General features: G+C 39.3%; 1 protein-coding gene and 1 pseudogene across 1 annotated transcript in view; both read right to left on the bottom strand.

The window, feature by feature from the left end:
* Window positions 1-13,385, bottom strand: part of RBP2 (retinol binding protein 2) — a 57,088-nt gene that overhangs the window by 27,834 nt on the left and 15,869 nt on the right. The gene's annotated exons all lie outside the window — the stretch shown is intronic.
* On the bottom strand, window positions 2,076-3,068 carry LOC144379509 (protein farnesyltransferase/geranylgeranyltransferase type-1 subunit alpha pseudogene; annotated as a pseudogene).

The following is a 13,385-nucleotide window of genomic DNA, read 5'->3' as shown; positions in this document are numbered from 1 at the left end:
GATTAGAGGACACAGAAGAACGGGTCACTGATCTGGAAGACAGGGTAATAAAAAGCAACCAAGGTGAGCAGAAACAAAACAAAACAAAACAAGAATAGATTAAGGGAACTCAACAACATCAAGTGTAATAAGATTCACATTATAGAAATCCCAGAAGGGGGAAAGAAAGAGAAAGGGGCAGAAAACTTACTTGAAGAAATAATCATTGAAACCTTCCCTAATATGGGGAGGTAAACAGGTATCCAGGTCCAGGAATCACAGAGAGCCCCTAACAAGATGAACCCAAGGAGGTCCACACCAGACACATAATTAAAATGGCAAAAAGTAATGATAAACAGAGAATTTGAAAAGATAACAGTTACATACAAAGAAAACCCTGAGGCTATCAGCTAATTTTTCAGCAGAAACTTTGCAGCCCAGAAGTGAGTGGCATGATATACTCAAAGTGCTGACAAGAAAAAAACCTACAAGCAAGAATACTTTACCCAGTAAGGTTATCATTCAGAATAGGAGAAGAGATAGAGTTTCCCAGACAAACAAAAGTTACAGGAGTTCATCATCACTAAACCATCCTTACAAAAAAATGTGTAAGGGAATTCTTTAAGTGGAAAAAAAAAAAAAGACCATAACTGGAAGAAAATTATGAAAGGAAAAAATTTCACTGGTAAAAGCAAACATATAGTAAAGGTAGTAGATTAATCACTTATAAAGCCATATGAAGGTTAAAACATGAAAGCAGTAAAAATCAATTATATCTACAAAAATTAGTCAAGGAATACAAAAAATAAAGAGATGTAGAATATGACATCATATACATGAAACATGGAGGGGAGAGTAAAAATTTAGTGCTTTTAGAATGTGTTCAAACTTCAGCAACCAACTTAATATAGACTGTTATACACATAAGATGTTATATATGAACTCCATGGTAATCACAAATAGGAAACCTATAATAGATACAAAAATAAAAAATAAAAAGAAAGGAATCCAAGCATAACACTAAAGAAAACCATCAGACAAGAAAGGGAAGAGAGCAAGAGAAGAAAAAAGGAACGAAAGAACTACAAAAACAACCAGACAACAATTAACAATTGGCAATAAGTACATACCTATCAATAATTACCTCACATGTAAATGAACCAAATGCTTCAATCAAAAAACATAGGGTGGCTGAATGGATAAAAAAGCAAGACCCATCTATAGGCTGCCTACAAGAGACTTATTTCAGACCTAAAGCCATATACAGATTCAAAGTTGAAGGGATGAAGAAACATATACCATGTACATGGAAGTGGGAAAAAAAGAAAAAAAGAAAAAAAGCCAGGGTAGCAATACTTACATCAGACCAAGTAGACTTTTTTTTTTTTCCAGAAAAGAGGTGACTATTAACGTTTATGGATATTAATGTAGAAATTCATGACATTTCAGAAAATTTTAGCTCTTATAACAGCTTTTTGTATGCTAAAGCAGTAGTTTTCAACTGGGGATGGTTTTGCCCCACAGAGGACATTTGGCCATAGGGACATTTTTGTTTGTTCTAACTTAGGAGGGAGGGGGTTACTACTGATATAGGGCATAAAGGCCAGGAATGTTGCTAAACATCCCATGATGTACAGAATAGCCCCTGCAACAAAGACTTATCCTGCTCCAAACCCTGTGATGATAACCTGGCCTCTGGGGACTATTATCTAAAGGGCCCCAGGGATGCGTGGGTGGCTCAGTTGGTGAAGCATCTGTTCTTTGGCTCAGGTCATGATCCCGGGATCCTGGAATCCAGCCTTACATCAGGCTCCCTGCTCAGCGGGGAATCTGCTTCTCCCTCTCCCTCTGCTGCTTCCCCTGCTTCTGCTCTCTCTCTCTCTCTCAAATAAATAAAATCTTCTTTTAAACGAAATAAAATAAAATAAAAAAGTTTCCTAGACACTATGAAATATTATTTCTTCTCAATCTGTAGTAGCAACAATATTTCAAGAAACTTAACGTACTATGAAGTAGAGGTATACTATAGTGTCTGTAAATTTGTCATTATAGAGTTCATCTAAGTATTCTGTCATATTCATTACATGAGGGCAGGATCAAGGGCTGTCTTCATCTTTGCTGTATCCCTGATGCCTGAGACATGATGGGCACGCAGATGTTCTTTTAATGAGTGAACAAATGAAGGAGAACTGGACTTCTCTCTCCAATATAGCATGATCACTGTAGCCAGTGGTGTTAGAAATTATGAAGTAGCTTTGGTTCCAGACAGAGTTCTTTCTCACATCCTCTTTAAGAAGTTGGTCTACATACTGCAGCTCATTATCTCAAAGTTTAAATTCCTGAATAACCCATTGTCAATGTTGCCAGGCATGATAATTCTTTGCATCTTGATTAAGAATATCAGCAATAGGGGTGCCTGGGTGGCTCAGTTGTTGAGCGTCTGCCTTCGGCTCAGGTCATGATCCCAGGGTCCTGGGATTGAGCCCTACATCGGGCTCCCTGCTCCGCGGGAAGCCTGCTTCTTCCTCTCCCACTCCTCCTGCTTGTGTTCCCTCTCTCGCTGTGTCTCTCTCTGTCAAATAAATAAATAAAATCTTAAAAAAAAAAAAAGAAGAATATCAGCAATAAACTCAAGCTCATGAGATGGATCTTCTAGACATTCTGCTAATACTTGCCTATGATGCCAAACTTGATAGTTTTGGGGCTGTTCCTCAATTATTGCAGTGATGTAGTTCATTTCTTCATGTAGATCCTTTTGAAGTGACTTTAAGAGCACTCTCAAAAAATGCCACAGTGTATAATTGGCTGCATTTAACTCAATAGCATCTCTGGTTAGTTTAAAAGCTCATTCACTTCTTTCATCATGCCCGCAAATAATCATAAACATCTCTAAATTTTTCACAATAAATGACCTAGACCACTGAATTGGGGCCCTCATTCTATGGCACTGGATCTATATCAGTCCATTCTGCTCTGTCCCTGTACAGGACATAGGTGGGTGAGTCTGGGCTCAGAAACCTGTCCTCTAGGGGATGCCACTGCTTCTCTAGGCTTAGCCACCATACAAATGGCATCAGCTGGATTCTCATGCAGGTTCTCCCCAGGGCCCACTCCTTCCCCTACTTTTGGTTAATGCCCCTGCAACTTGCATGTCTGGCCTGTGTTTGTTATGGGAACTAGATACCATCAGATTTATCTTTGCCAGAGTCTCCAAGAGGAAGGAGACCTGGAGTTCCTTCAGCCACCACACAGAGCTGGGTCTTGCTTTAGAGTTTTTGTAAATTGTGCCCTTTTCCCACTTTTGTGCCCAGAAGGCATTCCAGGAGAGCCGGAGGTCACAAACCTTGATTCTTCCCAGGGCCACAAGGATCAAATTGCTTTGGCTCAGGTAGGAGTCCATTTTCAATCCCCTTGTCCTTCCTACCCTGGCCTACACTTTTACCACAGTTGGAAAGATGTAGGGAGCTGGCAAGAGTGAGTCACTCTAGACCACCTCTTCCGAAGGGAGCTGTCCCTGTCTCTCTTCCAAGGATTCTTGGGATGCCCTTGGCAATCCCGCCAGATGGAAACTGCTCCCCACTGAACTTTTCTTCCACCAGACCTAATGAATTTCTGACATTTCTTAGATTAGGGAAAATCTGTTTACTTATTGTCCCTTTTCTTGAGATTAGGGGATTATTTACTGTCTTTCTCCTTGTTTTGTTTACTGCCATATCCTCAGTACCTAGCACACTGTAGATGAGGAATAAACAAATATTTGTGCAATGAAGATTGCTAGTGTTAAATGTAAATGGGGAAGGCATTTCTGCAGCAGAAGCCCCAATTTTCTGTAAACTCTGTGAAGGAAGGGCAGAAGCATTTTGACTACTACTAGTGATGCTGTAAGCTACCAGCAATCTTTCTTTTTAAGATCTCAAATTAAAAGAAAACATTGGTGATTTAATCAATAAGATATTGGTCCATATTCTCTCCCACCATTTATCAAATGCCATTTGATGTGTTAAAATCAATGAAGATGTGCCCATTCAAAACCTCTTATTATACAACGTTTTGTTTCCAATAAATGGTTTAACCTATAATTAGAATAGCAAACATGATCTTTTGTTGAGTGTGCCAAGCACTTGTCCTGGCTTGTTTCACTTAACTCTCAGCAACCCTTCAAGAGAGGGAGTGTCACCAAAGTCCACTATGAGGATGATGAAGATAAGGTTCAGAGAGGTTAGGTATCTTCCAAAGGTCACACAGCTGATAGAAGATTGTGGATTTGAGGGGAATAGGAGCAAGATGGCAGAGGAGTAGGAGACCTAAATTTCATCTGGTCCCAGGAATTCAGCTAGATAGGGATCAGACCATTCTGAACACCTATGAACTCAACAGGAGATCGAAGAAAAGAATAGCAGCAACTCTCTGAACAGAAAAGCAACCACTTTCTGGAAGGTAGGATGTGCTGAGAAGTGAATCCAAGGCAATATTTGGGAAGATAGATGGCAGGGGAGGGGCCTCCGTCAGCCACAACCAGCAAGTGATAGAGCCGTGGAGCACAAAATCGGAACTTTTAGAAGTCGGCTCCGCTGAGGTACGTTGCTCCAGTGGCTAAGCGGGGGGTGGAACCCTCGCTGGGACAGTGTGGTCTCAGGACCTTCGGGGTCACAGGAAGACTGGGGGTGCCTGAGTGTGGCAGAGCTCCCAGGTATCGGAGCAGGGAAGCCGGCTGCAGAGACAGAGCCAAGCAGTGGGCTCTCAGCTTGGGGTTGTCATAAACCGTGATCCGCGGCACAGTCAGGCCACTGCTCTTCCAGCAGGGACCCAACAAGCGGCAGATCCAGGGAGACTCCCCTTCCTCCCCCAGGGAGGAGCAGTGCAGGAGCGCACCGCAGGGATCTGCTGGGTTTGGAGACTCCACACGGGGTTGTGTGCCAGAGATAGAAACGCTGGGTCACAGGCCGGGTGAGCATGGAGTGCAGCCGGAGACCAGGGAGAGGGGAGTGACTGACTGCTTTTCTCTGGGGGTGCACTGAGGAGTGGTCCCCGAGTTCTCGGCTCCTCCAGGGCAGAGATTGGGAGGCTGCCATTTTCACTCTCATCCTCCAAAGCTGTACGGAAAGCTTGCAGGGAACAAAAACTCCTGAGAGCAAACCCGAGCAGATGACTTAGCCCCGACCCGGCAAGGGCGGGGCAATTCCGCCTCCGGCAAAGACATTTGGGAACCACAGCAACAGGCCCTTCCCCCAGAAGATTGGCAAGAACCGCCAGCCAAGACCAAGTTTACCAATCAATGAAAACGGCAGAACTCCAGAGCTAGGGGAATACTGCACATAGAATCCATGGCTTTTTTTCCCATGATTCTTTAGTCTTTCAAAGTTAATTTTTTTAATTTTCTTTTTCTTTTTTTTTGAATTTTTCTTTTTCCCTTTTTCAACCAACATCTTATCAACCCTTTTTAAAAAATCTTTTTTATTTTTCATTTTTAGAGTCATATTCTATCCCTTCACAGTAGTTAACCTTATTTTTGATATACATATAAGTTGTTCTCTCTTTAAAATTTTGGGATACAGTTTCTTCTAACAGACCAAAACACACCCTAAATCTTATGGCTTTGTTCTAGTCTCCTGCCTGATCACATTCTCTCCCTTTTTTTTTTCTGAATTCCTCTTCTTTCTTTTTTCAACCAACTTCTTATCTTATCAATTCCTTTTATAAAATCTTTTATAATTTTCATCTTTACAGTCATGTTCCATCCCTTCATCATATTTACCCTTATTTTTGTACATATATAAGTTTTTCTTTCTTTAAAATTTTGGGAGGCAGTTTCTTCTAACAGACCAAAATATGCCCAAAATCTAGTGTGTGGCACTGATCTATGCACCATCCTGATCATATTTGATCATATTCTTTTTTTTTAATCTTTATCTTTTTCTATTTTTTTTTCTTTTTTCTTTCTTTCCCTTTCTTTTCCCCCGGTTTCAGGTCTCTTCTGATTTGTTTAGTGTATATTTTTCTGGGGTCGTTGTTACCCTTTTAACATTTTGTTCTCTCATTCATCTATTGTCCTCTGGACAAAATGACAAGACGGAAAAAATCACCTCAAAAAAAAGAACAAGAGGCAGTACCGACTGCCAGGGACCTAATCAATATGGACATAAGTAAGATGTTGGAATTAGAGTTCAGAATGATGATTTTAAAGATACTAGCTGGGCTTGAAAAAAGCATGGAAGATATTAGAGAAACCCTTTCTGGAGAAATAAAAGAACTAAAATCTAACCAAGTCGAAATAAAAAAGGCTATTAATGAGGTTCAATAAAAAATGGAGGCTCTAACTGCTAGGATAAATGAGGCAGAAGAGAGAAGTAGTGATATAGAAGACCAAATGATGGAGAATAAAGAAGCTGAGAAAAAGAGAGATAAACAACTACTGGATCACGAGGGCAGAATTTGAGAGATAAGCGATACCATAAGATGAAACAACATTAGAATAATTGGGATCCCAGAAGAAGAAGAAAGAGAGAGGGGCAGAAGGTATATTGGAGCAAATTATAGCAGAGAACTTCCCTAATTTGGGGAAGGAAACAGGCATCAAAATCCAGGATGCACAGAGAACCCCTCTCAAAATCAATAAAAATAGGTCAACACCCCGACATCTAATAGTAAAACTTGCGAGTCTCAGAGACAAAGAGAAAATCCTGAAAGCAGCTCAGGAGAAGAGATATGTAACCTACAAGGGTAGAAACATTTGATTGGCAAGAATCCACAGAGACCCGGCAGGCCAGAAAGGACTGGCATGATATATTCAGAGCACTAAATGAGAAAAATATGCAGCCAAGAATACTATACCCAGCTAGACTGTCATTGAAAATAGAAGGAGAGATAAAAAGCTTCCAGGACAAACAAAAACTAAAGGAATTTGCAAACACGAAACCAGCCCTACAAGAAATATTGAAAGGGGTCCTCTAAGCAAAGAGAGAGCCTAAAAGTAACAAAGACCAGAAAGGAACACAGACAATATAGAGTAACAGTCACCTACAGGCAATACAATGGCACTAAATTCCTATCTTTCAATAGTTACCCTGAATGTAAATGCACTAAATGCCCCAATCAAAAGACACAGGGTATCAAAATGGATAAAAAAACAAGACCCATCAATATGCTGTCTGCAAGAGACTCATTTTAGACCCAAAGACACCTCCAGATTCAAAGTGAGGGGGTGGAAAACCATTTAAAATGCTAATGGACACCAAAAGAAAGCTAGGGTGGCAATCCTTATATCAGACAAATTAGATTTTAAACCAAAGACTGTAATAAGAGATGAGGAAGGACACTATATCCCACTTAAAGGGTCTATCCAACAAGAAGATCTAACAATTGTAAATATCTATGCCTCTAACATGGGAGCAGCCAATTATATAAGCCAATTAATAACAAAAGCAAAGAAACACATCGACAACAATACAATAATGGTAGGGGACTTTAACACCCCCCTCACTGAAATGGACAGATCATCTAAGCAAAAGATCAACAAGGAAATAAAGACTTTGAATGACACACTGGACCAAATGGACTTCACAGATATATTCAGAACATTCCATCCCAAAGCAACAGAATACACATTCTTCTCCAGTGCCCATGGAACATTCTCCAGAATTGATCATATCCTAGGTCACAAATCAGGTCTCAACTGGTACCAAACGATTGGGATCATTCCCTGCATATTTTCAGACCACAGTGCTTTGAAACTAGAACTCAATCACAAGAGGAAAGTCGGAAAGAACTCAAATACATGGAGGCTAAAGAGCATCCTACTAAAGAATGAATGGGTCAACCAGGAAATTAAAGAAGAATTAAAAAAATTCATGGAAATAAATGAAAATGAAAACACAACTGTTCAAAATCTTTGGGATGCAGCAAAGGCGGTCCTAAGAGGAAAGTATATAGCAACACAAGCCTTTCTCAAGAAACAAGAAAGGTCTCAAGTACACAACCTAACCCTACACCTAAAGGAGCTGGAGAAAGAACAGCAAATAAAGCCTAAACCCAGCAGAAGCAGAGAAATAATAAAGATCAGAGCAGAAATCAATGAAATAGAAACCAAAACAACAGTAGAACAGACAAACGAAACTAGGAGCTGGTTCTTTGAAAGAATTAATAAGATTGATAAACCCCTGGCCAGACTTACCAAAAAAAAAAAAAAAAGAAAGAGAAATGACCCAGATAGATAAAATCATGAATGAAAGAGGAGAGATCACAACCAACACCAAAGAAATACAAACAATTCTAAGAACATATTATGAGCAACTATATGCCAGCAAATTAGACAATCTGGAAGAAATGGATGCATTCCTAGAGATGTATCAACTACCAAAACTGAACCAGGAAGAAAGAGAAAACCTGAACAGACCTATAACCACTAAGGAAATTGAAGTAGTAATCAGAAATCTCCCAACAAACAAAAGCCCAGGGCCAGATGGCTTCCCAGGGGAATTCTACCAAACATTTAAAGAAGAATTAATACCTATTCTTCTGAAACTGTTCCAAAAAATAGAAATGGAAGGAAAACTTCCAAACTTGTTTTATGAGGCCACCATTACCTTGATCCCCAAACCAGACAAAGACCCCATCAAAAAGGAGAATTACAGATCAATATCCCTGATGAACATGGATGCAAAAATTCTCACCAAAATACTAGCTAATAGGATCTAACAGTACATTAAAAGGATTATTCACCATGACAAGTGGGATTTGTTCCTGGGCTGCAAGCTTGGTTCAACATCTGCAAATCAATCAATGTGATACAATACATTAATAAAAGAAAGAACAAGAACCATAGGATCCTCTCAATAGATGCAGAAAAAGCATTTGACAAAGTACAGCATCCTTTCTTGATCAAAACTCTTCATAGAGGGTACATACCTCAATATCATAAAGGCCATCTATGAAAAACACACAGCGAATATCATTCTCAATGGGGAAAAACTGAGAGCTTCCCCCCTAAGGTCAGGAACATGGCAGGGATGTCCAGTATCACCACTGCTATTCAACATAGTATTAGAAGTCCTAGCCACAGCAATCAGACAGCAAAAAGAAATTAAAGGCATCCGAATTGGCAAAGAAGAAGTCAAACTCTCACTCTTTGCAGATGATATGATACTTTATGTGGAAAACCCAAAAGACCCCACCCCAAAACTGCTAGAACTCATACAGGAATTCAGTAAAGTGGCAGGATATAAAATCAATGCACAGAAATCAGTGGCATTCCTATACACCAACAACAAGACAGAAGAAAGAGAAATTAAGGAGTCGATCCCATTTACAATTGTACCCAAAACCCAAAATCAACTGCACAGAAATCAGTAGCATTCCTATACACCAACAACAAGACAGAAGGAAGAGAAATTAAGGAGTCGATCCCATTTACAATTGTACCCAAAACCATAAGATACCTAGGAATAAATCTAACCAAAGAGGTAAAGAATTTGTACTCAGAAAACTATAAAATACTCATGAAAGAAATTGAGGAAGACACAAAGAAATGGAAAAACGTTCCATGCTCATGGATTGGAAGAACAAATATTGTGAAGATGTCAATGCTACCTAGAGCAATCTATACCTTTAATGCAATCCCTATCAAAATACCATCCACTTTTTTCAAAGAAATGGAACAAATAATCCTAAAAGTTGTATGGAACCAGAAAAGACCCCGAATAGCCAGAGGAATGTTGAAAAAGAAAAGCAAAGCTGGGGGCATCACAATTCCGGACTTCAAGCTCTATTACAAAGCTGTTATCATCAAGACAGTATGGTACTGGCACAAAAACAGACACATAGATCAATGGAACAGAATAGAGAGCCCAGGAATGGACCCTCAACTCTATGGTCAACTAATCATCGACAAAGCGGGAAAGAATGTCCAGTGGAAAAAGGACAGTCTCTTCAACAAATGGTGTTGGGAAAATTGGACAGCCACATGCAGAAGAATGAAACTGGACCATTTCCTTACACCACACACAAAAATAGACTCAAAATGGTTGAAAGACCTAAATGTGAGACAGGAGTCCATCAAAATCGTAGAGGAGAACACAGGCAGCAACCTCTTCGACCTCAGCCACAGCAACTTCTTCCTGGAAACATCGCCAAAGGCAAGGGAAGCAAGGGCAAAAATGTACTATTGGGACTTCATCAAGATAAAAAGCTTTTGCACAGCAAAGGAAACAGTCAACAAAACCAAAAGATAACCGACAGAATGGGAGAAGATATTTGCAAATGACATATCAGATAAAGGGCTAGTATCCAAAATCTATAAAGAACTTATTAAACTCAACACCCAAAGAACAAATGATCCAATCAAGAAATGGGCAGAAGACATGAACAGACATTTTTCCAAAGGAGACATTCAAATGGCCAACAGACACATGAAAAAGTGCTCAACATCGCTTGGCATCAGGGAAATCCAAATCAAAACCTCAATGAGATACCACCTCATACCAGTCAGAATGGCTAAAATTAACAAGTCAGGAAACGATGGATGTTGGCAGGGATGCGGAGAAAGGGGAACCCTCCTACACCCTGGGTGGGAATGCAAGCTGGCACAGCCACTCTGGAAAACAGTATGGAGGTTCATCAAAAAGTTGAAAATAGAGCTACCGTGCGACCCAATAATTGCAGTACTGGGTATTTACCCTGAAGATACAAATATAGTGATCCGAAGGGGTACGTGCACCCCAATGTTTATAGCAGCAATATCCACAATAGCGAAACTATGGAAAGAGCCAAGATGTCCATCGACAGATGAATGGATAAAGAAGATGTGGTATATATATACAATGCAATATTATGCAGCCATCAAAAGGAATGAAATCTTGCCATTTGCAATGACGTGGATAGAATTGGAGGGAATTATGCTGCGCAAAATAAGTCAATCGGAGAAAGACATGTATTATATGATCTCACTGATATTGGAATTCTTAATCTCAGGAAACAAACTGACGGTTGGTGGAATGGTGGGGGTTGGGAGGGATGGGGTGGCTGGCTGATAGATATTGGGGAGGGTATGTGCTATGGTGAGCATTGTGAATTGTGTAAGACTGTTGAATCACAGACCTGTACCTCTGAAACAAATAATACATTATATGTTAAAAAAAAAAAAAAGAAGAAGATAGCAGGAAGGGAAAAATGAAGAGTGGGAAATTGGAGGGGGAGATGAACCATGAGAGACGATGGACTCTGAGAAACAAACTGAGGGTTCTAGAGGGGAGGGGGTTGGGGGGATGGGTTAGCCCGGTGATGGGTATTAAAGAGGGCATGTACTGAATGGAGCACTGGGTGTTATATACAAACAATGAATCATGGAACCCACATCAAAAACTAATGATGTAATGTATGGTGATTAACATAACATAATAAAATTTAAAAAAAAAAAAGATGTGGATTTGAACCCAGACACCCTTTTATCTGACCTATAAGGCTTTGTTTTCTAGTTGAGGAAAATAATATTTACTTAGAAAGGCAGTGTTGAGAATTAAATTGTGTAATGTTTGGAAAGAATTTAGTGCAGTGGTTCTCCAACGACTATCAGGCAGCACTGGGCCATGCTTTAGTTTTTATGTAAATTGTTCCCCTTCTCCAGTTTTGTGCCAAGAAGGCAGGTTAGGAGAGCAGGAGGTCATATTCATCCCTCCCAGGACCACAGGGACCAAATGGCTCAGACCTAGGAAGGGGCCCATTTGCAGTTTTTGTGTCCTCCCCACCCTCCCCCACACTCTTACTAATAGTCAGGAGGAGATAGGAAGTTGGCATCAGTCACTCCTTCCCAAATGGACCTGTCCCTGCCTTTCCCACTGACCTTTTCTTCCATGAGACCTAGAGAATATCTGAAATTTCCATTTGATATATCTTGCAAATCTTTCCAAATCAGAACATATGATCTACTTCATTCTTATTTATTTATCTATTCTTATTTTATTGCATTTTTGGATAGGTAACATATTCACATGGCTTGAAATTGAACTAGCATGAAAAAATACGCAGTGAAAGTTTGGTTCAGTTCCTGGTGCTGCTACAGCTACTGCTAAACAAGAAACCATTTGTGTAAATTTCTTGTGTATCTTTCCAGAGTTTCTTTATGCACATAAAATCAAATATGAAGATATTTTTCCCTTCTTACTTTTTTATCCAAAATATAGAATAGGACAAACTTGGATCCACTCTTTCTTTTTTGCTTGTCTTAGCAAATTTTCATAATACACAGAGAGCTTTCTTACTCTTTTTGACTTCTGTATAGTATCCAACTCCTTCCAAGTACCATAATTAATTTAGCCAGTCCTGAGTGGATGGTTATTTGGGTTGTTTACTGTTATTTATAATTATAAACAGTGCAATTCTGATCTATCTTGTGCATATGTTTTTGTACACATTACAGAAAATGTCAAAGTGGTTTTTAATAGGTTGTCCCAGTATATGAGAGTTCTTGTTTCCTCACATTCTTGGCAACCCTGTGTATTAAGAAATAACTTAAAAAAATCTTTGTTAATCAGATAGGTTTGTAAAAACGTATTTTGTTGTTTTAAAATGGATTTCTTCTAAGTACAATTGAGCATATTTTCAAATATTTGTGAACCTTTGTCCACCTTTTCATGTTCTTGGTTCATTTTAAATTGGGTTGCTAGACTTTTTACTGATTTAAAGGGCTTTTTATAAGTTTGTATGGAACCACAAAGGACCCCAACCCCAAACAGCCAAAGCAATCTTGAGAAAGAAGAACAAAGCTGGAGGCATCACAATCACAGATTTCAAGATACACTACAAAGCTGCAGTAATCAAAACACTATGGTTTGGCATTAAAAACAGACATATAGTTCAGTTCAATAGAATAGATAGCCCAGAAATAAACCCACACCTATAGGGTCAATTAATCTATAACCAAGGGGGTAAGAATATACAATGGGGAAAAGTCTCTTCAATAAATGGTGCTGGGAAAACTGGACAGTCACATGCAAAAGAATGAAAGTAGACCACTTTCTTACACCATACGGAAAATAAGCTCAAAATGGATTAAAGATCTAAATGTGAGACCTGAAATCATAAAACTCCTAGAAGAAAACAGAAGCAGTAACCCCTTGGACATAGGCCTTAGGAACATTTTTCTAGGTGTGTTTCCTCAGGCAAGGGAAACAAAAGCAAAAATAAACTATTGGGACTATACCAGAATAAAAAGCTTCTGCACACTGAATGAAACCATCAACAAAACAAAAAGGCAACCTACTGAATGGGAGAAGATAATTGCAAATGATATATCCCGATAAGGAATTAATATCCAAAATATATAAAGAACTTAAATAACTCAACATCAAAGAACCCCTGAAATAATCCAATTAAAACATAGGCATAGGACATGAACAGATATTTTTCCAGAGAAG

Source organism: Halichoerus grypus, chromosome 1 (genome assembly GCF_964656455.1).
Source record: "Halichoerus grypus chromosome 1, mHalGry1.hap1.1, whole genome shotgun sequence".
NCBI classification, from domain to species: domain Eukaryota; kingdom Metazoa; phylum Chordata; class Mammalia; order Carnivora; family Phocidae; genus Halichoerus; species Halichoerus grypus.
The sequence above is the reverse complement of the archived record's forward strand: the minus strand, read 5'-3'. Positions and strand labels throughout refer to the sequence as shown.